This window comes from Lonchura striata, chromosome Z (assembly GCF_050655825.1).
Source record: "Lonchura striata isolate lonStrDom1 chromosome Z, ASM5065582v1, whole genome shotgun sequence".
Lineage (NCBI taxonomy): Eukaryota > Metazoa > Chordata > Aves > Passeriformes > Estrildidae > Lonchura > Lonchura striata.
Window position 1 is genome coordinate 44,558,737 of NC_140740.1, and position 23,136 is coordinate 44,581,872.

The window sequence follows — 23,136 nt, forward strand, 5'->3', positions numbered from 1 at the left end:
TTTATTTCCAACTACTCCACTAAACTTCATTTTAACTGTTAGCAAATTATTTCATTATTTCAGTGCCTCAGGAAAGCAAGGATAAGAACATTTCCTTGTTTTATGAAGTTGTCTAAGATATAAGATATAAGAAAAAGCTGTAAAGAGCTAAGTAGTACTACTGGTAGTAATAATAACAACCATAATGGAGCTAAAATGAGCCTGTGTTCCAAATTTTGAAGCTTCTTTTTTTTTTTTTTTTTTGTGAAAATATAATTACTGAAATGGAAGGGGAAATAATGACACGAGGGAAGATGTACTTCTTTCTACTAATGCAAAAAAATTTAAAAAAAATAGATCTGCATGAGATTGGCTACCCAAAGTAATATTTTGTTCAGTACAAAAAAGTATAGGTACCAGTTAGTATTCAGATACATGGATTTAGGTATTACAAAATGAACAGAAACACCATATATGCTAGTTTTGTCTGCATACAAGTCACCTAGAAAATAGAGATCTCTTGGTTTCACGGATTCTTCTTCACTGCAATTTAAAATCAATGAGTCAATTTAGTTAAATTGCCTTGATTCAAGGTGAAAAATAAAAATACTGGTCTTTTTCTATTCTGAAGCAACATATAGGAATATGACAGTCTATATGAGCAATACCCATCTACTTGCTGTGGTTTTTTTTTCCCTGTCTTGAGGAAAAAAAAAACATTTTCTTGGTTATGCATAAGTAAACTCCAAGGGAATATTTAATTCATGTCACCTTAATGGTTAGAAACACTTTTTGCAAGCTTGAATTTCAAACAAATAGTCAAGACCACAAGGCTGCCAACAGCTGACTGAAAGGCTGAAAGGCCACCATGGGTGAATTTTGGATGCAGATACAAATCTCATTAAATGTATTGATGTATTAAAGCTAATGTTTTGGCCAAAAAATATCCTTTAGGCTCAGCAAAAACAGGAAACAAGCTGTTCTTTGCAGTATAACAGCTGGATTGTGTCAAAGATCTGAAACTAAAGCGCTTGACAGGCTGGGGACAAATAAAATGGAAGCTTCCCATAGGTAAAGAAGGTATCAGAAGTTTCATTCTATAATCCTCTTAAAACAGAAATAAATAAGCTAAGGGGCTTTGAGAATGAGCCAAAAGGTTGGGAGAGTGATCCAAATAAAAGACAGAGGGACAGGGCCATTAGCACAGAGAATGTCCCACTGAGATTAACGTATAGACTTGACTAAGGCATCTGACTTTATTTTCAGTCAAAAATGCTTTCCCTGTTGGTAATTGTATGCAAATAGTGTTCTCCAAGATTTTACTTGACCATGATCCCTGAGGTCTCGCCTCAGACTTGTTCAGCCAAAGGCTGCTTAACCCCAGAGGAAGGGTATTGAGGTGCAGGCTTAACTCTGCTGTGGCCCTGCCTGGCAGTACTGAGAGATTCACCATGGGAGGCAGACTCACCATGGCTCCTGTGCTCCAGTGACACCAGCAGTGGTCACTGCTGAATGAAAAGAGGTGGCTTTAAAAGAGGCATCAGTGGCCAGGGATTCAAATGGCCCTTGACGGAGGGTAAAGCCTAGGGGAAAGCCTCTGTGTGCTCCTCATTTCCCAGCTTGGTAGATGTGCTCACAGGTCCCCAAGAGTTGTCATGCAGCATTCTACCTTCCCTACTCAGATAGCTCAGCAGCCCTGTCTGCCTTATCATCATATCCTGCACCTCACACTTCTAATAATTCCTACAAGAGCTCTTCTCTTTCCCTCCCCTCAGCTTTCCCCTCCTCCCCTCACTCCTCTGAGTGATTCATGTCAAAGTTAGAAGGATTAAACAATATGTTATCTCAAATGCTGGTAATAGCTTTAGGTTAAAACCATGCAGTCTGCAAGAGGTATCTTGTTGCTTAAGTTATGCAGAGACCAGAGGCTGCAGAGCAATAGAATTTTTTTCAGACTTTAATCATGCCCACTCCTATAATGTAATATAAATCATTACCTTCCCACTCAGCATCCTGAGTCGCCAATATTCAACAGCATGCTTTTCTTTTGCTAGAAATAAATTAATATATCTTAAAAAAAATGCTGACTGAATTTACTGCTCAGAAAAGTGAGTGTCTGAGAAATGGTGTGAATGGCTGTGGTGTGAATTCACACACACAGCTCTGCAGTCCCCTCACCACCCCACTGCCTGCTATAGCCCAACTTCCTTCCTATTTCTTGCTATTGGAGACTACATCTTTCACCCTGCTACTGCTCCATTCTTTATTATTCTGCTCTTTTTCATCCTTTCCCTTCAGCTGTGTCAAAGCAGTTGAACTTAAAGCCTCATTCAAAGCCAACTGAAACCTAGTGAAGCTAAGAACAGTTTTTCTATTAACTCAAGGGGACTTTTGATGAGGTCATCAGTGGTTCAGAGGAATGGGGACCATCTTGAGGAGCAGGCCCATGGGAATATCATATGGTTTGACAGGACCAAGTGCAAGGTGATGAACCTGAGCTGGGGCATGCTCAGTGTCAGCCCAGGCTGGGCATGAACAGACCCAGAGCAGCCTTGCCCAGAAGGGCTTGGGGGTGCTGTGGGTGAGAGGCTGCACATGGCCTGGCCATGGCACTCACAGCCCAGAGAGCCAAACGTGTCCTGGGCTGCATCCAGAACCCCGTGGGCAGCAGGGGAGGGAGGGGATTCTGCCCCTCTGCTCTGCTCTGCTGAGACCCACCTGGAGCACTGCATCCAGCCTGGGCTCCCTGTCCCAGGGAGGGACAAGAACCTGCTGAAGAAGATCCAGACCAAGCCACTAAGATGATCAAAGTAAAAGAGAAACTCTCCCATATGGAAATTCTGAAACAATTGGGATTCCTCGGCCTGGAAAAGAGAATGCTTTCCAGTACCTGAAGGAAGTCTACAGGGAAGATGGATAGGGACTACATACAAGGGCATATAGTGACATACATACAAGGGGAAACTGCTTCACTTCAAAAAGAGGCCGGTCTAGATTAGCTATTAGGAATAAATTCTTTACTATTGAAAAGTTATGGATACCTCAGCCCTGAAAGTGTTTAAAAACAGAGGGGAGGAGCTCTGAGAAGCCTGGTCTAGTGCAAGGTGACCCTATCAATAACAGGGGAGTTGGGACTAGTAATCTTTAATGTCCCTTTCAACACAGGCCATTTTATGTTTCTGTGATGCTACCTCCTATTTTCCCAGAAAACCCTATAACTGTCTTCTTATACTTGGAGTTCCTTAACTCCTAGGAGTTATAGTACCTTTTAGAGTGGTAATGAAGCCTGTTCCTCATTGCTGCTCCTAGTTGTCACATTTTTCAGTACTTGAGGAATCTACAACTCATGTATTCTGGGTAAAATCTCTTATGTTTTTATTATTAACTTGTCCAAAAAGTAAAAGCCCTATGTATTTCTCTTGTTAAACAAGAACAAAAAGTGCATTGTTTTTAATTCAGCTTCATAATTTGAAGATTAGTGCCTGGCAATATTTACTTGTGTGTTTTTTTTATTATTATTATTTTATTTTTTGTCTCTTTTGAATCCAGTTTGGGGATTTTCGAGTGATTTAAAAATGTTGGGTCAAATTTTCATTGTTTTTTCCCCCAAAAAATTCTTCTGGAAAGATAAATTATGGTAATACAGAGAGGAAATAATTCTTAATGTTTACATTTCCAGATAAATTTTAAAACTCTTGGCAATCTCTTGAGGTGGTGCTGTTATTAAACTGTCTTTATTGAGTCTGGGTAGAGACAGTTGAGCAAGTTTGAATATAGACTGCTTAATAAACCCAAGATGGGAGATATTTTAAGCACACACACAAAAATCTTCCATATTTTGAAATACTGACTAGGACTTGGCAGCACACAGTCCTAGTCCATGACAAGTTTTTCTGCCTGATGTGGTCAGAGATGCACAAATTAACAGTGTACACATTGGAAATGCTACACTAAGTATTAGTGAAAGAGCAAGGACCTGTAGGCTTTTTGTCTCAGAGCTATCCAGCTGTTGTGTGGGGCATCACAAAAGTGTTTTGGCTGTGGTGCCAGGTTAGAAGCCCCTCTGAGCTACTCCTCTTTATTCTAGGCAAATTCAGCATACAAGGAATGTTTAACAAGCCCCACACAGTGGAAGAAATAGCATTTCTTAACCACTCACCAATGAAAATATGTTGCTTTCCATATCTGAAGACAGGTGTCTGTAAAAGACATAAACCTGCTCTGCCTTAAGCTGCTCTAGGATTCCTTTACACAATAGAACTTTCCAGTCACCTAGTTACATCGTGAGATCCTGTTACATTACCACGTTTTGTTTCTGTGTTACAGCAGAGACGACAAGAAAGGTAAGAGGAGGAAAATGGCTCTAACTGAGAAATGAATTGCAGTCTACTCCAGAGCCTGGTAAATTGTGGCATAATTTGAGAGCTATCATAATTTTCCTTTTAATTTTGGGCAATGGTCTTGGGTCCATGTAATGATGTTTAATTTTTTAGATTTTTGTTGTTTAAGTGATTAACTACCTTATTTCTCGCCCCAAGAAAACCTAACAAACAGACAGAAAGAAGTCTCAGAAATATTGTCCAGATCTAGACTGTACTCTCAGTCTTATCTCTGAAGAAAACCAGGGAAAATCCCACTCCTCATGCGGGTACCCCCTCAAAGCAGATAGATCCAACCTGCTGCTCCACAGTGCCTGCATTTCCCTCTCTGAAGACAGCCCAGCTCCAGCCTGTGCTGCCTAGTGCTCAGAGACCCTAACAACACCAGGGGGAAGGATGATTTGGTGTTTCTGCAAGACCATTCTGCAATTCCCCTGCTGCTCTGCCTTCCCTCAATGTTTTCTACAGTGTTTTGTTGGGGTTTGTTTAAAGTGTTATTGCATGCAATGCTGAGAATGGATTATTCCTTGTTATGAATTTATACAGCGCCCTAAGGGTCCCTTGATTTGTATTGTAGAGTTTCTCATGAATAGATCTCAGCTGGGACCTGAGAGCTATGAAGTGAGGCTGAGCAGTTCACTCTCTTCTAGATGAACTGTGAGCAGGGGACTCAGTGATATACAGAGAGAAAAGCTTACTGCTGAGGGGAAGACTTGAAGGAGCCTCTTCTTAAGAGACCAGCCAAGAAAGTGCTCAAAAAATAAAATGTGCATTTCTAGCCTTTTCCTTTGAGCAAATAACACCCCTTAAAACAAACCCCCACCATAATTCTCTGCAAAGTAGTCTGCAAAGTTAAAGAAACTGAGACCTCCTGCAGCAAACTCAAATGGCAGCCAGCCATTCCCTTTCCATTTATACACACTCAGCAGCATACAACCAAGGATTATGGTTGAGTGGGTGCTGTTGGAGATCAGAGGGAGCCTGTGGATGGGAAGATGATAAACCAGTTGATGGAAGAGGCTTGGACCTGCAGGAAGCTTGTGACAATACAAAAAGGAATAAACCCACTGACTGCAATCTAGCATGCCCTGAAAAGTAAAGCTCATCTATTTGGACTCTTCCATACAAAGTTTAGGCATATACAGTTTCTGAATATAAACTACTGGAAGTTTGTTCTCCAAAGACTTGTCCTAAGTGCATGAAACCAGTGATGCACTGGTAGTCAGGAAAGTGAATTCTCCCTGGGATTGCTCTGTGTGTAACGCTATTTCCTTATTTATACACTGTGTCCATTGTCTAACAGGTCTCTAAACTCTTGAGGACATGGGCTGTCTCTGCCTCATAGGTGAGTACTGTTGTCTTCTTTGGATATTGATTGCTAATATCTCACAGAGAAATGGAGATTCAGAAGGTTAAAACTGGTATATAATTCCCAGAAAAAGTGACTGCTCAGGGAGACTAAAGTCATGCTTTCTCCAGCAGCTGCTAAGTAGCATAGGAAAGGCAGTGGCACCCCTCAGCAAAGTCATCCTAGTGATAGACTTTGACTCTAAAAAAGCTGGGACATAGAGTGGCATCCTGTAATAGGCACCCCTCAGTGCAAAAAGCTTTGCTAATAAAAGGACCAGGCTAAAAAGAAAAAAAAAAAAAAAACAAAACAACAAAACAAAACAAAACAAAACAAAACACCAGGATGGAGTTTAAGTTTTGTGGGAGTTGGTTTGTTTACAAATTTGTTTGTTAATGTAATTTTTAATTATGTAGAGGTTTCTGCCAGCATTTGGAGTAAGATCATATGTCATCATACTGGTGGTCAGCATAGCTGGCAAAGACCAACTTCCCTCCTGCTCCAGAGAGAAAGTTCAAGTCTGAGTTCAAGTCTGATTATTCAGATTCTACCAGCCTCTGCATATATCAATCCCACTATATGAACCCTAAAATTCTCTATAAATCCTCTCATTCTCTCCTCCAAATGAGGGCAGAAGGGTAACATAGGATTTGTTTCTGAAATGGATCTTGATGAATACTAGGGAGTTTAGTCAAGAAAAAAAAACTCAAATTTTGGTGATACATTAGAGTGAGAGTGTCAGGCCCATGTGTGGAATATATTCTGGCACAAATATTATCCTCACTAATGATGCTTCCTTGAAAACATAAAGATCAAGGAAAGGAAAAGGAATAACAACATCTTTCATTGTCTTTCTATGTGTCTGATAAAGTCATTAAGGAAAACAAGAAAATAGCTTTTTGATGCTGATGCTGCATATATGTTTTCTGAACGAAAATGTTTTCACATTATTCTAAGAGGTGAAAAAGAGGAGAGGTTAAACTGCCAGGCCTCTTATATTGAGGGGTGATTTCCCTTAGCACCATTGACAGAGGGGAGAATGGCCTGGATAAATGACAAATGACAATAGGGGTGAGTAATAATCTTCTCTCTGCCTGGAAGACGTACAGAACATGTTGCTTGCAGGCCAGAGGAGAGCAAGAAACTAGACAGCTGAGCTGGAGTGATTACCTGGACAAGAAAGGTTGAAAAAGAGCATCATTGTGAGGCTGGTACATCAGCAAACTTGTTACACCTCCTGAGACTTGCACAAAGATACCTATAGACCTCTCTGGGAAATGATGTGTTCTAATCCAGACTTTCTGTTTTATACATGGATTCCAGGCAGGCAGGGATGGGGGCCAAGATCTGAAGCTCCCCTGCTGGGGAACATCCAAGAATGTTTTGTTCTCTCCAACCAAGCTCTTAGAAAACACACTGGCTGAACAGAAAATATACAGTTAGGAGTCAATGCACTGCCATCTATCCTTTTTGTGCATGTCCTGAGTTCAGACCTTTTCAATGGGTTTATGTGCTTTGAGTTACTGAGAAAAACTGGTAGTGGGAAGACCAACTGTCCTAGAGATCTCTGTGCTGAAGGACACTACTGGGACAGCAGTCCTATGTGTGACTGTTTAAGGTCATACAGACCTCTTCTTGCTTCATATATCTGATCTCTTGTTGTTCTGTAATAAAGACTAATATTGTGGCTTCTGGAATGTGGAATAACATTGCTGAATTGTTTTGTTCAGTTTTTCTGTGCTATGAATATTTTTTGATGGATGTACAACAAACAGGACACCTTGGAACAGCTCCATGTGATAAACTCATCTCCAAGTTGTGACTCCAAAGTTTGCATGTTTAGTGCATTTTGGACATAATAACTGAGTTCCATAATACTATACCTCTTACAGTCATAAATTAGGTTATACCACATTGTGAAACATTTCTACCATTTCTTCTTATTTTGTATATCCTGCTTAGACGTGCCCTGGAGAATCTTCGGATCTCACTAGGAATGATAAAATGATAAGACCTTACAGTGAAAAGGCTAAGATATTTAGAATATCTGCTATTTATTAAAATTCACTACCAAATCTAAACTTTCAACAGCAGTGAAAAGTCACACAAACAAACAAATAAAAAAATAGATGAAAAGTGATCTCCATATGTCAGCAATTTTAATTCTGCTACACTGAGTAACCCCAAGAACAAGGAAAAAACCCTGGATATCAAAGTATTGACTGGCCAATTAAACTCAACCAGACATTTTTTGTTTGCCTGAAAGAATGAAAGGCAGATGGGGTGAGCTTGAAGGAACTCTTTTTAGGGGATCCTAAAAGAGTTGATCTCATTAACTTTTCCATGGGGGACAGAAGTTTTCTGTGTTATGTTATCTGATGCCCACAGTCCAGGCCTGAAGTAACCTCTTTTTTGCACCTGCAGCTAGCAGGCTCTTTAGATCTTTAAAAGCACAAATTATCTCTGTCACATTATGGGTGCTCTAGGAACAACTTTTCTTTAAAGGTATTTTACTCTTCACTATTTTCTTTTTTTCTTTTTTTTTTTTTTCCCAGCAAATCAAGCCTTAGCTTCCTTTCTTTTCTTCCTTTTTCTTCCTTTCTTTCTTTTTTTTTTTTTTTTTCCTTCATCTTTAAGCCCTTTCCTTTGCTTCTTTATTTTTTTTTCTTCAACCTCATTTTGGAGGTCTGACAGCTCAGATCTGTAATGGGTCTTCCTGCTGGACAGCTTTATAATTGGGACTGCAGAGTTCTGAAAGCATGCCAGATGTGTCGTCATCAAACAGCAAAGTCCTCATTAGAGCTTGAGTTGTAAGTGCATGTGTATGTTTTCAGAAGAACTTTTCCATTAATGGCTAGTAGGTGTCCAGGAGCAAAGATCATTGTCTCTTTTGTAGCTGGCCTTTATATCAAGGATTTTACTTAGTGAAGTGAAATACTTTCTTCTGTCCCACTGTGTTTTCTATTGTAATGGGGACTTGTCTGTATCATTTTGTTGCTGAAGTGGTGCTTGATATGACAAGAAACCACTCTCCAGATGCTAATTGCCCTTGGGTTGCATTATTTATGCAGGAGAAGCAAAAATGGAGTGTTCCACTTTATTTTTTACCTCATAAGTGTTTCTTCAATTCTTCAACATGATAGCTTTCCCTTTATACTGCCCATGTTTGAGCTGTAACATTTATCTAAAAGAAAAGAATTTTATTTTCTTTTAAAAAAGAAAGGCAGGAGTGTGCAATGGTGACTTATTTGATGCCTCAGTCCAGATTCTGCATCAAACTCATGATTTTTCCAAATAACTTAGAATTGTCATATCTTAGCATGTTAGTGAAAAGATAAGTGCAAATATATTAGACTGCAGTCCTTTGGAGATGTTTTGAGAATAAAATGTATATGAGGTAAAATTTCTTGAATTGAAAAATATTTTTAGGTACAATGTAATTAAATCTTTCTCTACAAGATCCATAGTAGATAAGTGTCTAGAGAGAGCTGACTAGCTATTTTTTTGGTGGGGTTCCTTTTTTTTCTTTTAATGTAATACAGAGATTTTTAAATAAAACTGGCAAAATGTCCTCTACCAACCTTTCTTGCAGAAAATGCTTGTCAAAACTGCATGCTTGTGTGAAAATCTACCAATTCTAATAAAATTCTGTAATGAAGAAATCTGAGATTGTTCTAATGAGGTTGCAATAGGACAGAATGTTCAGATGTTTCCATTTCAGTACAGCCTTTTCTGTATATAATTTCAAAGCTGTTCATAGTGTATAAAATCAAACATGAGCATTATAATGAATCATTTAATTTATTTGAAAAAGCAGGTTTCAAATAAAAATCATTATTATTTTATTTCAGGCTCACATTCCTGAGTAAATTTCACATTTCTCCTATTATTATTATCCAGCTGAAAAGAGTGAAAATTATGGGAATAATGTAATTTTTGGTGAAACAGAAAATACATTTGCAGCCACGTTCGACTTTTAAAAGTAAGTTGGTCAAAGCATGAGAGAGCAATTTTGTAGATGCATGAAGTGGGGTTTTTATCATCTACTGTTAGATGTGAATAGTTCTAAGAAAGTATCTAGACTATCTCTGGGATCCATGGACAAAAATATGTATCACCACAGGATTTATCTCATGCATCTTAGAATGGTGTGAAGTAATCATGGCAGATATATAGTCATAGTTATATATTCTGTTTCTTCAGCAAACAAATGCAGAGAAAATACTATAGCGAGAATGTTTTAATAAGACCACAGGACAGGAAGGATTGTGTGTGTCTTATTTTGGTCCTTTCCTTGTTATTTGTCTCAAAACTCAAGAATGGTTGTGTTATTTGTATTCCTTAGCGCCTAGTTCTGCTGTTCTGGACCAGACCCCACACCATGCTTGGTGAAATAGAACAGAAGTCTGGCTGCTGTTACCCTGTCACTAAAGGCATACAATGCTAAGTGACAACTGTGTGAATTCTCAGGTCAGTTTCAGAAACCTCAGCTAGATTTGTTATTATCTTTTAGTATATGTCAAACAAAACTGAAAATGCCAGTGCTATCCTCTGCCAACAGAGCAGAGAGAACAGGACAGTGTCTCAGTGCACAACAGGACATGTGTCAGTCAATCCTCCCAACATGATCCTGATCCTGACCCCAGCTGTAACAAAACAACAATAAAACAACAATTAAACAAAATAAATATTGTAAGGTTTTTGGATTCACACAATAGCAAGTAGGACCAGAAACTAGTTCGTGTTTGCTAATAAAAGCATATCTGTGATTCACAACAATGAAAGATATGGTCCGTTGCTCTTTTTGTCTTTGTCCTTACTCTCTCTTGTCTACTATATTCTGGCCTTTCTGTTTCGTCTTTCTTTTCTTCAATCCAGTTGTGATTTACTACATTATAATTATATGTTGTCTTCTGACTACTGATAATTCCAATATCCTATCCATCCATAAACCAGTAATTATTAGTTATAAAATGTTGCTCAAAACAAGGACAAACAGACTGTCTCTTTTTTTTATTATTTTTTCTTTAAGCAGGTTTTTGAAGGCATTCTTGGTAATGATGCTTTTGCCTCATCCTCCAAGGAAAATAACAAAAAAAAAAAGAAAAGAAAAAAAAAATGCCTACACAAAGGAAGAATGATAATACAAAGAGGAAATTCAATACTGTGTATTAACTCACAAAGAGAAACAGTGAGTAAAGTGCTGGGCTTATCATTGACTGGAATGGAAAAATATTACCCAACAAACCTATCCTTTCTGTTGATGCAGAGCTTTTCATAGACTTGCACCAGAAATTAATCTGGACCAATGAAATTACTTGTATAAAAGAAGCACTAAGAAGAAAAGCAGCAAAGCACTTCAGAATGGGACTATTTCTTAATTTTATACATACATAAATACAAGGATTAAAGAACTTGCATTATGTTGACTCTTGACATATGTTGTAAGGAGTAGCACTATTTATCTTTCCATTCTGTTTAGAAATTTAGATTTTAATTACGAGACAGGTGTTCAAAAAGCATCACAAATTTTATTCATTTAGAAAAGCAGGTCCTATTAATAATTATAAAACACTTTGCAAATTTTTCCACAGTATCATAATGCATTGAGATCCACAGATCTTTTGCTAATAATATCAAAATATGAGCGATTCACTAAAATGAATTGTTGAGAGTTGAATCTCAACTTAGTTGAAACCAGTGGCAAATGTCCCAATCATTTCAAATGCTTTGCCCCAAGCACCTTAGAAGCTTATACCACCTGGACTCTGTGACAATATTTTGAAGTATTCTAATTCATCAAACTAAGTAGCTTCTCTAATACTGACAATTGGTGGATGCCCAGGTAAGATAAACATATAGTGGCATTTTATCAGAATACTTTTTCAGTCTCCAATGCTAACTGTAATTTGCAGTGCAGAGATTTCTAAGATAAGGGACGGCCTTTTTATGTTAGCCTTGATGGCTTTTTCTTTCATGAAGGGCTTTTTATGAACCTATATAGATATTTAATCTTCAAATGTTCCTGCAGCAGGGAGTTCAACAACTCATCAGGCTTTTAGTCTTTACAATCAGAACACTCTTGATTTCTTAGATTTGTGTTTGCTTTTTAATGATTGAATTTGATGTCCTCTATTTTCTGTGTTGAAAAAAAGGTCATCAAATGTAATCTGCAGAGCATAAAGTCTGAAAATCTTCTTATTGACCTCCATGTCCTTTGTATCGGGCTCATAATAATTTCTGCTAGAGTATCTCAGAAGAGGTCTGGCACTAGTACACAACAGAAAGCTCAATACTTCTCATTCATTGCTTCTAAGACTGACTGTTGAATTAAAGACTGACTATAAGATGGTGGAATCCCAGGACCATGAGAGAAAGTAAAAACAACTAACAGCAGGATCACAAGCCTGGATTTCAAGTCAGCAAAATTTGACCTGTCTGGGGATCTGTTTGAAGGAATCCCATGAAATACAGACCTGAAGTGAAAATAGGTCAGCTGGTTGATTTTCCAAAGGCCAAGCACTAAAATAGGTAATCTCAAGTAACAGAAAACCAAGAAAAGGCATCAAAAAGCCTGCATGGGTGGACATTTTACCTGACAAAACTCAAGAAATGAAAGTAAGGTTAGAAAAAGTTGATGCATGATCTGGTGACCTGGGAGGAATGCAGAGACTGATTTCATACTAATGATGCTAGGAAAGGCCACTTAGTGGAGTTTACTCTGGCAAGACACATGAAGGACAAAAACAGAAAAAGGAGTATTTATAGGGAGTTTAAGTTTGCTTCTGAATGGAGTAGAGGATTGCAATATGGTGAAGGCTTAGGTACTGAACACTTAATTTGGTTTGGTTTTTAGCAGTGAGATTTTATATCAGGAATTCCAAGGCCCTTGAGGCAATCCCAGTAGCAGTGGAAAAGTCTCAGGAAGGAAGATTTATTCTTGGTGAGGAGGATCATCTTAAAGCACAGACTGAACATACACAAGGACTTGGGACCTGATTGAATGCACTCACAAGTGTTGATGCCCTGGTCAATACCATTGTGAGGCCACTTTAAAATAATTTTAGAAATTTCATGGCATTTGGGGGAGGTTCACAAAGAAACACATTCGTGCTTGCAAGAAAAGCAGCCAGGGGGATTTGAGGAACTGTGGAATATTCAATGTTATGTCTGTTCTTGGGGAGATGATGGAGGTGATTTGGAGTAGTCAATACAGACTTACAAAAGGGGAAATCATGTCTAACAAACCTGATAAGCATCTAAGGGAAAGGAATATTTTGGTGAAAAAGAGAAGAGCTGTGAATCTTCATTTTTCTTGAGTATGTCAAAACTTATGACACAACTTTTTCCCTAACAAACTGATTGAATATGGGACAGTTAAATAGACAATGGAGTAGTCTTAAATTGTTTTTAAAGAGTTGGTGATCAGCAAAATCCATGGAACGAGCAGTATATCCCAAGGGTGTTTAAAAAAAAAAATGAGGGCCAGTACTATTTAAGATCTGTATTAATAAACTGAATGATGGGAAAATGAATCTTCACCATGTTTGCATTGCAAGAAATGGGCACAAAAGGATATATAGGAAATTCCATTTAAACATAAAGGAAACTTATTAACTGTGAGTGTGATCAAACATTGCAATAAATTGTTTAAAGAAGTTGCATAGTCTGTGTCCATGGAGATACTCAAAATCCCTCTGGACCTAATATGACCCTGATTTGATCAGGGAGTAGGCCCAGGCAATCTCTAGAGATCCCTGTCAACTTCAGCTATTTTGTGATTGAGTTAAATTTCCAAGTGAGTAGGAGTTTGTGCTACCATTTTTTCCCTACCTATCTCTGACATAGGTTAAGGACCTGGCCAGGGCATAAACAGACCACATAATATGCTCTGGAGTGTTATTAATCCCCAGTTCATAAATGTTAATGACTTTCCTGCTCATGGCTAATCCAGACAGAGAAAAGTGTTTTTGAGATTAGAAGATAAATCCTTACCTTCATGGCAGACCCAAAGGACTCTGAAGCATTTGGGGAAATGACATGTTGGCATCAACACCAATTCTGCATCACGATGCACCAGCACAGATTTATGTTCCTGAGAGGCATCCCATTTATCACATGTGTGTTGCAAGATCCAAATTTGCATAGATTTTTCCACAAAAGTTCAAGACATGTTAAGGCAAAGAATATAAAAAGCAGAAATATCAAGAGAGACTCTGTAAGGTGAAATGACAGATACCTTCTGTACCTGTTCTCTCACCACTCATTTCATTCCCTTTCACTTGTTACTTTGTCAGTGTGGACTGTGTTCTTGCAGTCCCTCAGACAGCCCTTCACATGGACAGCTTGAAAGAAACCCAGGTTTTATAGTCTTCCCTGAGCAATCTGAGAAGCACAGTTTCAGGAAAACAGATGTGTTTGTACTCTTATCTGAACAGTTGAGAGAAGAGGAGGGATATCAGGCTGATGCATATTCCATCTGAAATTATTTATATGCATGTACATATTTTTTTTGCATGTATATTTAAAAATCCATGCAGATACATGTAGATATGCATATGTATATCCATAGGGAAAGAAAAGATCTACCAGGTAGATATTTCAAAGTGCTATAATAAATGCCTGTTCAGACTACTATTACATGAGTTTGTGTGTTTTTGAGCATTAGGGTAGGGTTTTCCAATACTTACATATTTCACCATCTCCTGTCTCTATCAAAGAGACAAAGGCTGTGTTGGGACAAAGGTAAAAATAAAAGCAATTACCACTGCTAAGTAAAGCCACCTTAAACTTCTTAAGTGCCCAGGCCCAAGAACTGGTATCACAGGATATTGCCACACTACAATTTAAGGGAAAAATACTGTGGTGATAATAATAATCGTCAAATTCTTGTGAAAATGGCCATGTCTTCAATATGTTTGTCAATACAGGTCTCAGGAGCTCTTTCTGACTTTTGTCTGATAGCTAATGCAAATCCTTCTTAAAATACTTATATATTGCCCTTATCATATTGTTTGGTGATGAGTAAGAATCATGAAGAAATCACAGAATAATAGAATTAATTTGGATGGGGGATCTTACAGGTCATCCAGTTCCAAACCCCTGCCATGGACAGGGACACCTTCCACTAGACCAGGCTGCTCAGATCTCATCCAACGTGGGCTTGACCACTTCCAGTCTTGGGGTATACACAGCTTCTCTGGAATGTGGAGGTGTTCCTTATTTAGCCAAACTGACTTGGCACCTATCTGGAATAGAAACTGAGACTGCTTTCTGTGAAATTCCATGAGCAGGTCAGTGTTAGTCTTCCAGATATCCCTATCAATGACATTTCCAATGATACAAGCACATGACACCCATGAGAAGATATTAATTCCCTAAATCTTTTGTCTTTGTTGTTCTAAGTAGGAAAAAATTGCCAAATATAAGATAAAGAGTCAAGTATGTAGTTTTGGTCAAAAATATAAATTAAAAAAATGATGGGTTGTTCACCATAGATATCCACTTACTTTTTAAATTTTAGAACACATTTTACACCACACATCGCAGCCATCACAGTCATAACTACTGCTCTTTTCCATGTTACAATATTGGCAATTAAAAAGCTTGAAAAATTATAATCTGGACTGGCTCAATCCTGGAGATATCCTCAGTGCTTGGTGTAAACTGAAGTCCATTTGAGCCTGCTACAGCCAACACTAACAGTGTGTTAACAAAATGTCTCAGAACAATAAAAACAAAACAAAAAAAGAATAATTTATTAAGTTTAGTAGGAGAAACAAGATCTGAAGAGTGGAATATTTCCATTACTAAGTAGCAATAAAAAAATATAATAAGGATGTAGAAAAAGGATATATTTTATATGAGAAGTTAGCTTCCATATTAAGAAAAAAAGACAGCATGAAGTACTTGTAGCAGATGAGGTCAATTAAGCACTTTTCAGTCCAGCAGCAACCCATGAAGATAGAGAAATATTATTTCTAGACATGGACATTTACAGATCATAGAAATGAAATTCTCATATCAGGAATATAAGTATGTGTCCTAAGTGCCCATCTTCCAATTAATGTGAATTCGTAATATTTTTTTAGAAAAAGGAAAAAACAAAATAACAAAAAACCACCACAGGATTCTAAAAAAATAAAAATATTTTTCCATTTTATATATATATATATATATATATATATAAAGATCTCAATTCTGGTAAGACAATGGAAAATTTTACCAGACACTCAAAAATATAAAATTTAATAGTATAAAATTGGTTGAAAATTGGTAGATTATTTTCAATAATTAACAACAATAGAACAATAACAATAATAATACTGCCTTATCAAAAACAGGTTCCATAAAGCAAACCTGGTTTAATTTTTGTAATTCTGCTACTATGTTATACATTAAAGTATTCTTTATTTCAGCACACCATTTGGATTAAAAATATGTACTTCAGAGTATCAACACACACACACTTCTATGTGCTGTACTGCCAGATGATTAACTGACAGCTGTGAAAAAGAAAATTTATCAATAAAGAATCATCAGTGAATATGAGAAGGTTAGAAAACAGTTTTGTGCTCATCAACATTTTAAACAGGGAACTGGAAGGAAATATAAAGTCATTACTGGTGAAATACGCAGATGACACAATATTTGTCTTTCCTTTAGCTGGCTGAAGGATAAATATTACCAATACCCAAGCAGCCATAAAAGGCATGTGGGTTGCTTGGTAAACTGGTCCCTGCCATCCATGATTTTAAGGGGATTTTTCCTTTTTTTTTTTTTTTTTTTTTTGTTTTACTGTGTTTGATTCTTTAAATGCAATCATATCCAGACTCAGGATGCTGGAAAGTGAAGACTTTGAAAAGGTTAAGAGTAAACAATGATTTTAAGTGAGGCACTGATAGAAGACACACTTGTGTGATTCTAAGCTGCATAAAAAGGGGAGAAGTAGGCAAGAGTGGAGAAAATATTCTATTTCAGAGTTCAGCATTCATAGGGCTGAGACTAGAATACAATTGTGGCATCTGCATGAATAAAAATAAAGAGTTTATTAAAAAAAATGAGCTGGGTGCAGAAAAGAGCCATGGAAGTGATTTCAGGTCCACAGAAACTGCTTCACAGAGAGAGACTTAAAGAGCTCAGTCTGTTCAGCCTATTAAAATGAAGACTGAGAGGTGACTGCAATATAGCGTATCAGTACCTTCACAGGGGAAGAACACTGGGTATTAATGGGCTCTTTAATCTAGTGGGGAAATGCACATCAAGAACTAATGGCTGAGAGCTGAAGCCAGACAAATTGAAATTAGAAATTAGGCACAACAGAGGAGATGATTAACCAGAGTCACAAACTACTGAGGGAAACAGTGTTTTCTCTATTGCTTGATATCTTCAAGATTTTTTTTTTTTTCTTTGTTTGTTTTATTCCATATCTGTTTGGGCTGAAATTTTCTTACTAAAAAGAAAACTCAGCCAGGTTTGTGCAGCTTGACATGATACAGGTCAGTGGGAAAGTTTTCTTGATGTGCACTGAGATGACAAAAAGCTAAGTGAATGTAGTTAGCACAAGGATGAGGCTGAGCTAACTAATATGGCCCATATATTAAAGCTTCAGTCTCAAGAGTCTTTCATGCTTTCCAGCTGGAACAAGGAAATGAGGCTTGTCTTTTTTTTATGTGAAGCACCCTATAGAAATAGCCTTTCTTGTAAATAAGGATATGTTTTATATCCCTAAAGAAGATGCAATAGTAACATAATTTTGTCCAGGTACAACACCAGAACTTCAGTTGCAGGGTTTACAGTTCACAAAGCTGTCTTCCAATTTTAAGGCTCAATATTCTACTTTAAATATATATATATATATATGTGAATAACATTAAGTAATTGTCATCTAGATCTTCTTTCTGAGTCTTTTTGTCTGCTTTGGGTGTTTTGTGTGTTTTTTTGTTTCTTTAGTTTTTAGTGAAATGCAGAGAAAAAATGGGAAACAATACACAAAGAAACTAGAAAATTAAACTCAAATAAATTAATAAAATGTGATCTGTGCTGCTAGAGTTTTGAATTTGTTAGCCACAATGTCTCAAATAAAGGGACTACTGCCAATTTCTCAACCAGTTATTCCAGGAAATCTATGTACCATGCACAAGTGTGGCATGAGTTTTAATATGCTGCTAGACACTTGCGACTTTTCTCATTACAAGCAGACAAACAGATATCAGGGATGATGATTATACAGACTATGTGTCCTTCTATTATTTCCAGATGGCTCTGCTTTGTTGTGATTTTAATGTCATTGCAAAATGTATTTATTAAGGATATGTGGTCCCTTTTTTTTTCCGTTTCTTTTTCTTTTCCCTTTTTGTTTCCTTTTCTTGTTTTGTTTGATGATAACCCCAGACTGCTGTGCAGCACTGGGGAAGAATAATGTCATGCACTCTGTACACTCTGGGGAATCAGCTCTGTGTAGAAGGAGCTGGGGGTCCTGGTGGACAAGAACGTGCCCTTCTGCCCCTGAGCCAGAAGTGTTCCCTGCTGGAAGGCCAATGGTTCTTTGTGGTGTCTTAGGAAGAGCACTGCCAGCAGGTCAGGTATGTGATCCTGACCTTCTGCTGTGCCCTGTGTCATGTTGAGCAATGTGTCCAGTTCTTGGCACCTCAGGACATGGGAGATGTGGAGCTCTCAGAGCAATTCCAGTGGAGAGCTTACAAGGATGATTAGGGACTGGACATCTCTGTTGCAAGGAAAGGCTAAGGGAGCTGGGGCTGTCCAGCTTCAAGAAGAGACAACTGAGAGGGAACCTCATCCATGTCTGTCATGGTCTGCTGGAAGGGAACCAAAGATGGAGCAGGCTCTGCTCAATGGGACCCAGCAATGGGACAAGAGGCAATAAGCAGGAACAGACACCCACAAAGTTCTACATGAACATGAAGATGAACTTCTTCACTCTGCAGTGGCTGAGCACTGGGACAGTCAGCACTGCCAAGAGGGTGAGGAGTACCCTCAGTAGAAGAACCCCATTCTGGATGCAATCCTGTGCCATGTGCTCTGGGATCACCCACTGCGGTCCCTCCAACCTAACCTACTCTGTGATTCTGTGATTAAGCAAAAGTCCCTTCTTAGTATTGGGATTGATATTTTCAGAGTGGTCACTATGCTGAGTCTTCTAGCAGATCTGATTTTTTTTTCCAAAGCACAACATAAAGAGTAGAAATAAAAAAAAATATGCATGTCAACTTTGCATTCATTTTTTTGTATACATTTAAAGAAGGACTACATTCCTGTTCAAAAATTGCTTAAAAATTCACTTAGTGTCTATGAGATTTAGTCCAGCTATTTAATTATTTTTCAATAAGTGTTCACTGTAAAGGATTGCCATTTCAAGGAAAGGCAGTAATTATTACATTTCAAATTCGTAATTTGAAGACAAGAAAAATGTTAAGTGTAGCCTCTTCTTTGCCTTCTCACTACATTAGAGAGGATTCTGATTTCAGAATGATCTTTTGAGATAAATAATGCATTTTCCCTTTTTTCCCCCCCAGAATTCATGGTAAATAATTTGAAACAATTGGTGTCAAGGTTATAAAGAAACAGTAAACATCAGATCATGACAGGAATATTGTTATGGCTGGAGTCCCCAGTTAGGTCTCAGTCTTCTCTGAGTTATACCCAGACCAAACACACACAATGCAATGGTGACACCAAAGACTTTACTTACAGCTGAGGTAGAATTGGCCAGCAACTTCTACAGGAATAAATCTTTGATTTAAGAGTGTATGCATCAGGATTTCAATAAGAATTTACAATTACCAGCTTTACTTTTGTGAAAAGCCGTTGAGGCATGTGGAGAATATATTTTCAAAAGAATGAAGCTTAGACTGAAGAGATGAGAAACATGTAAAAGGTGATAAACATTACTATTTTATTAATATTTGGTTTTGTACAAATGTCTCCTGGTTTTCAGTAACACTAGAAAACACTTGCATCAGCTCTCCTTGTTTCTAACCTGTTTCACTTTATATGTACTCAAGGAGTCAACTTCCAAGGATTTAGGAAAACTCAATATATTCCTGAAAAATGAACTTCTGACTGAGATTACAAATCCTGAAGTAACCTGATGTAAAGCCCTCCGAAATGACCCAAAGTGAAACTGATGAAACCTTAAAAATTTCAGTAAAAATTTGTCTAGAATTCTCTATTTTACATGTTTTCCAATCAAATAAGAGAAAGTTTTAATAGTAGTATACTATTTTTCAATTTTATTTTATTTGATTTTGACACATGATTCACTGTATAGAGCACAAGAGCATCAAAGGAGAGTCTCTGCAGGGGAATGTGGAATTTATTCTATTAACCTAAAATTTTACTTTGAAAATATTAGAAGATATTAAAGAAATATCTGGAAGTGCAACTTCCAGTTGAGTAGCCCAGGCTGGACAGTGGGAAAATATCTGCTATCTGTGCAGTTCTGGAGCCAATCACACAGGAAATGGAAGGAGTTTCTATCCCTGGATTCTTTTAAGACTAGGCAGGTAAAAACATGCCTGGCATAACACAATACTGCCTTACTTGAAATAGGCAGCTGGACTGGAGGCTTCAAAAGTTGTCTCCCAAACAATATACTATAAGTAGCTAAATAACTGCACCATGTAATGAATCACTTCTTCTTTTAAAGTAAACTTGTTAATCAAGACCTAATAAGTGATATAAGTCATAAGAACACCGTAATTTGTGTATTAAATATTCTAAGATCTAATTTAGTATTTCAGATCTTATGTTGCTTTCTAGAAATCAAAAAAGTATTTTTATGAATAATTACTGAATAATCTGGATTTAGAAGGGTTTTCTAAGACACATTAAAAAAATCTTTCACAGGATCACCATATCATTTAAGTTGGACACAACTTTTAAAATCATCAGGTCCAAGGGCAGACTCAGCACTGCCAAGCTCACATGTCCCTAAGCCCCACAACTGGATGGTGACTCAACCCTGAGCATACTGTTCCCAAGCTTGTCAACCCTTTTAATGAAGAATTATTTCCCTAATATCCAATCTAAACCTCCCCTAACTCAGCTTGTCCTATTACTTGTTACTTTTAAATGTGTTTGTTTTATTTTACTTTGGCTTTATTTAAAAACAAAACAAAACGTCATCTGAATAAAAATAAAGTTTTACTGTCAATTTTCAATTTTACTATGATACCACATTTTGGCATATTTTAGAATGAAACATTATAGCTTTCAATTTCCAAAATATCATTTCTATTATTCCCTTGAAAGATGTATCCTTTCCTTCCTGATGCATCTTCAAATAAAATAAAAAGTTTAACATTTTATTTGAATATTATCTTCAGTGATCCATTTGTGGTACTTTTCATTTTGTTTATTCATATTTGAGAGAAAAAATATGAAAATAGTTTCATATTATTTTCATTTTCCTTCTTTCCAACTCTGTTGCTTTCTATTTCAACCTGAAGTGAAAAACCAAAAATAGTTGATATTCTAACACTTTTACCAATCTTACTTATTGCATTAATCAAAACCACAAATTATTATCCTAAATTTTTTTTTCAGTTTCTTTACCCGGTGTTTTGGAATGCAACCCTATAGAGCCCTAGAGTTTCTGTATCCACCTTTAAAAGAAAATAAAGACAGTACTTTTCTATCACAGTATTTAGATATTTATACATTTAGAATGCTTAATACTATATAAAGTTATTTCTAATTTACAGCAGTATGACTCTCCTAAGTATAGTGCTTTTTATTGTGATTTACACCATTGTTGCTCTGTTCTGTATCACAACCATGTCCGTATTTATGGTTTTCACAATCCCTTTGGTTGTATGTAATTTTTACAGTAGAATAAAAATAGCAGACCCCTTCATAAGGGACTTTATCATCATAGATCCTTAATTACAGCTATGTTAAAATAACCTCTGTAGTGGCCCACAAGCCAAAGCAACAATAAATAAAGGGACTGTAAAGTGAGTAGCTTCTTCCAAAGGGAAATGTCAGCCTGTGCAAGGAAATGTCACCAGGGCAATAACATTTTCCACTGCAGCAGAGGTGGGAGCAGAGCAGAGAGGGGAGCTGGTGCTTTTTTAGAGGGTGTGTGTGGTGGGAGGCTGGGGACATCCAGGACGAAGCAGGAGGAGCTGCCAGGTGGGTGACCAAAGCTGCCCATGAAGGGAGGGGACTGTCAGGCTGCGCCAAACTGCAGGCTCTGGGCTGGAGCCCAGGAATGAGGCTGCAGCATTAATTTGACATCAATGCCCCGTTTGAGTAATATTTATTTTAATTTGGCACTACACAGTCTTCCCTGGAAGCAGAAGAGCTTTCCTTCTATCAGATCTGTTCCTGTTTCTGCAACAGCTGACAGGGAATTGTCAATCACAAGAGAGTGGATGTAGCCAGAAGTTTACTGGCCTCTGTCTTCTGGGTGAGGTGCTCACATATGATAGGATGAAAACACTGTGGCAGAATGCAGCTGTCCTAAAAGAAGCTTTGTACACAATACATAGAGGAAGTTGCCTCATTTTCATACAGGCAGCAAATCTACCTGCAGTATTTACTTTCTCTCTGAATCCCTGCTTCCATCTCCAGTAAACTTTAGACTATGATTTTGATTTTGCTCTGGATCCAGTTTGGTTTTGCCCAGCCTGCCACCACATGGGCTGCACACATAACCCTTTAATCCTGGGTTTGAAGACCCTCACTCTGAAGCAGACACCTAACCCCTTTTGCCTGTCATGGGTCCATCTCTTGGGATGCTAGATTGCTAATCCCTTGTTATTTTTGTTGCAGGAGGAGGTCTTCTTGCTTCATTTGTTGAACCTGAAAGACAACGCCTAACACATTATCTGGCTTTAATGAACTCAGTGATTGTCTCTGTTTTGAGAGCAGATGTAAGAGCTCTCGGTACAGTGAACAAAACACTCAGACCAAAAAGAAAAAGGGAATCTGCCAATTCCAAGCAATCATTAAGCTTAGTACTTGTAAAAAGCAGTGAAAAAGTAGGTGAAATTTAGTTAACTATAACATGGACTGAAACATGCCCAGCCATAACCCTAGGAAAGAAAGTCTAGCTAGTATGAAGAAGTAGGACTTATACAGCAATTTTCAGCCTGAAGATGGGAGTTTGCATAGGGAAACATAAACTGTAATGCATTGCACACTACATATAAATGAGAAATAACCTCTGGTCAATAGCATGAGGCATATGATTCCCTCTGCATATGGCTTTAGCAGTAAGTATGAAAGGTTTGCTGGGACTCTCTTTCACTAGCTGAACTTGTTTGAAGGTGCAGTGAGAATCAGACCTTTTACTTAGGGCACAATCAAAGGGGAAATCAAACCCAGCAAATGCCTCTGGCCCTACCCCTCCAGTCTGTGCCACATCCAACCTTACATCTCAGAAGAACTAACCTTTTGAAGTTG

The 23,136-nt window shown here is 37.7% G+C and overlaps 1 long non-coding RNA gene across 1 annotated transcript; it reads left to right on the forward strand.

Annotated features, from left to right (window-relative positions):
• Positions 1 to 3,839: 3,839 nt before the first annotated feature.
• LOC146763797 (uncharacterized) lies at positions 3,840 to 23,092 on the forward strand. The gene is made up of 4 exons (XR_014951045.1): positions 3,840 to 4,322; positions 5,662 to 5,703; positions 10,052 to 10,176; positions 10,742 to 23,092. It is a non-coding gene; the product is annotated as an uncharacterized LOC146763797 (long non-coding RNA).
• Positions 23,093 to 23,136: the final 44 nt, after the last annotated feature.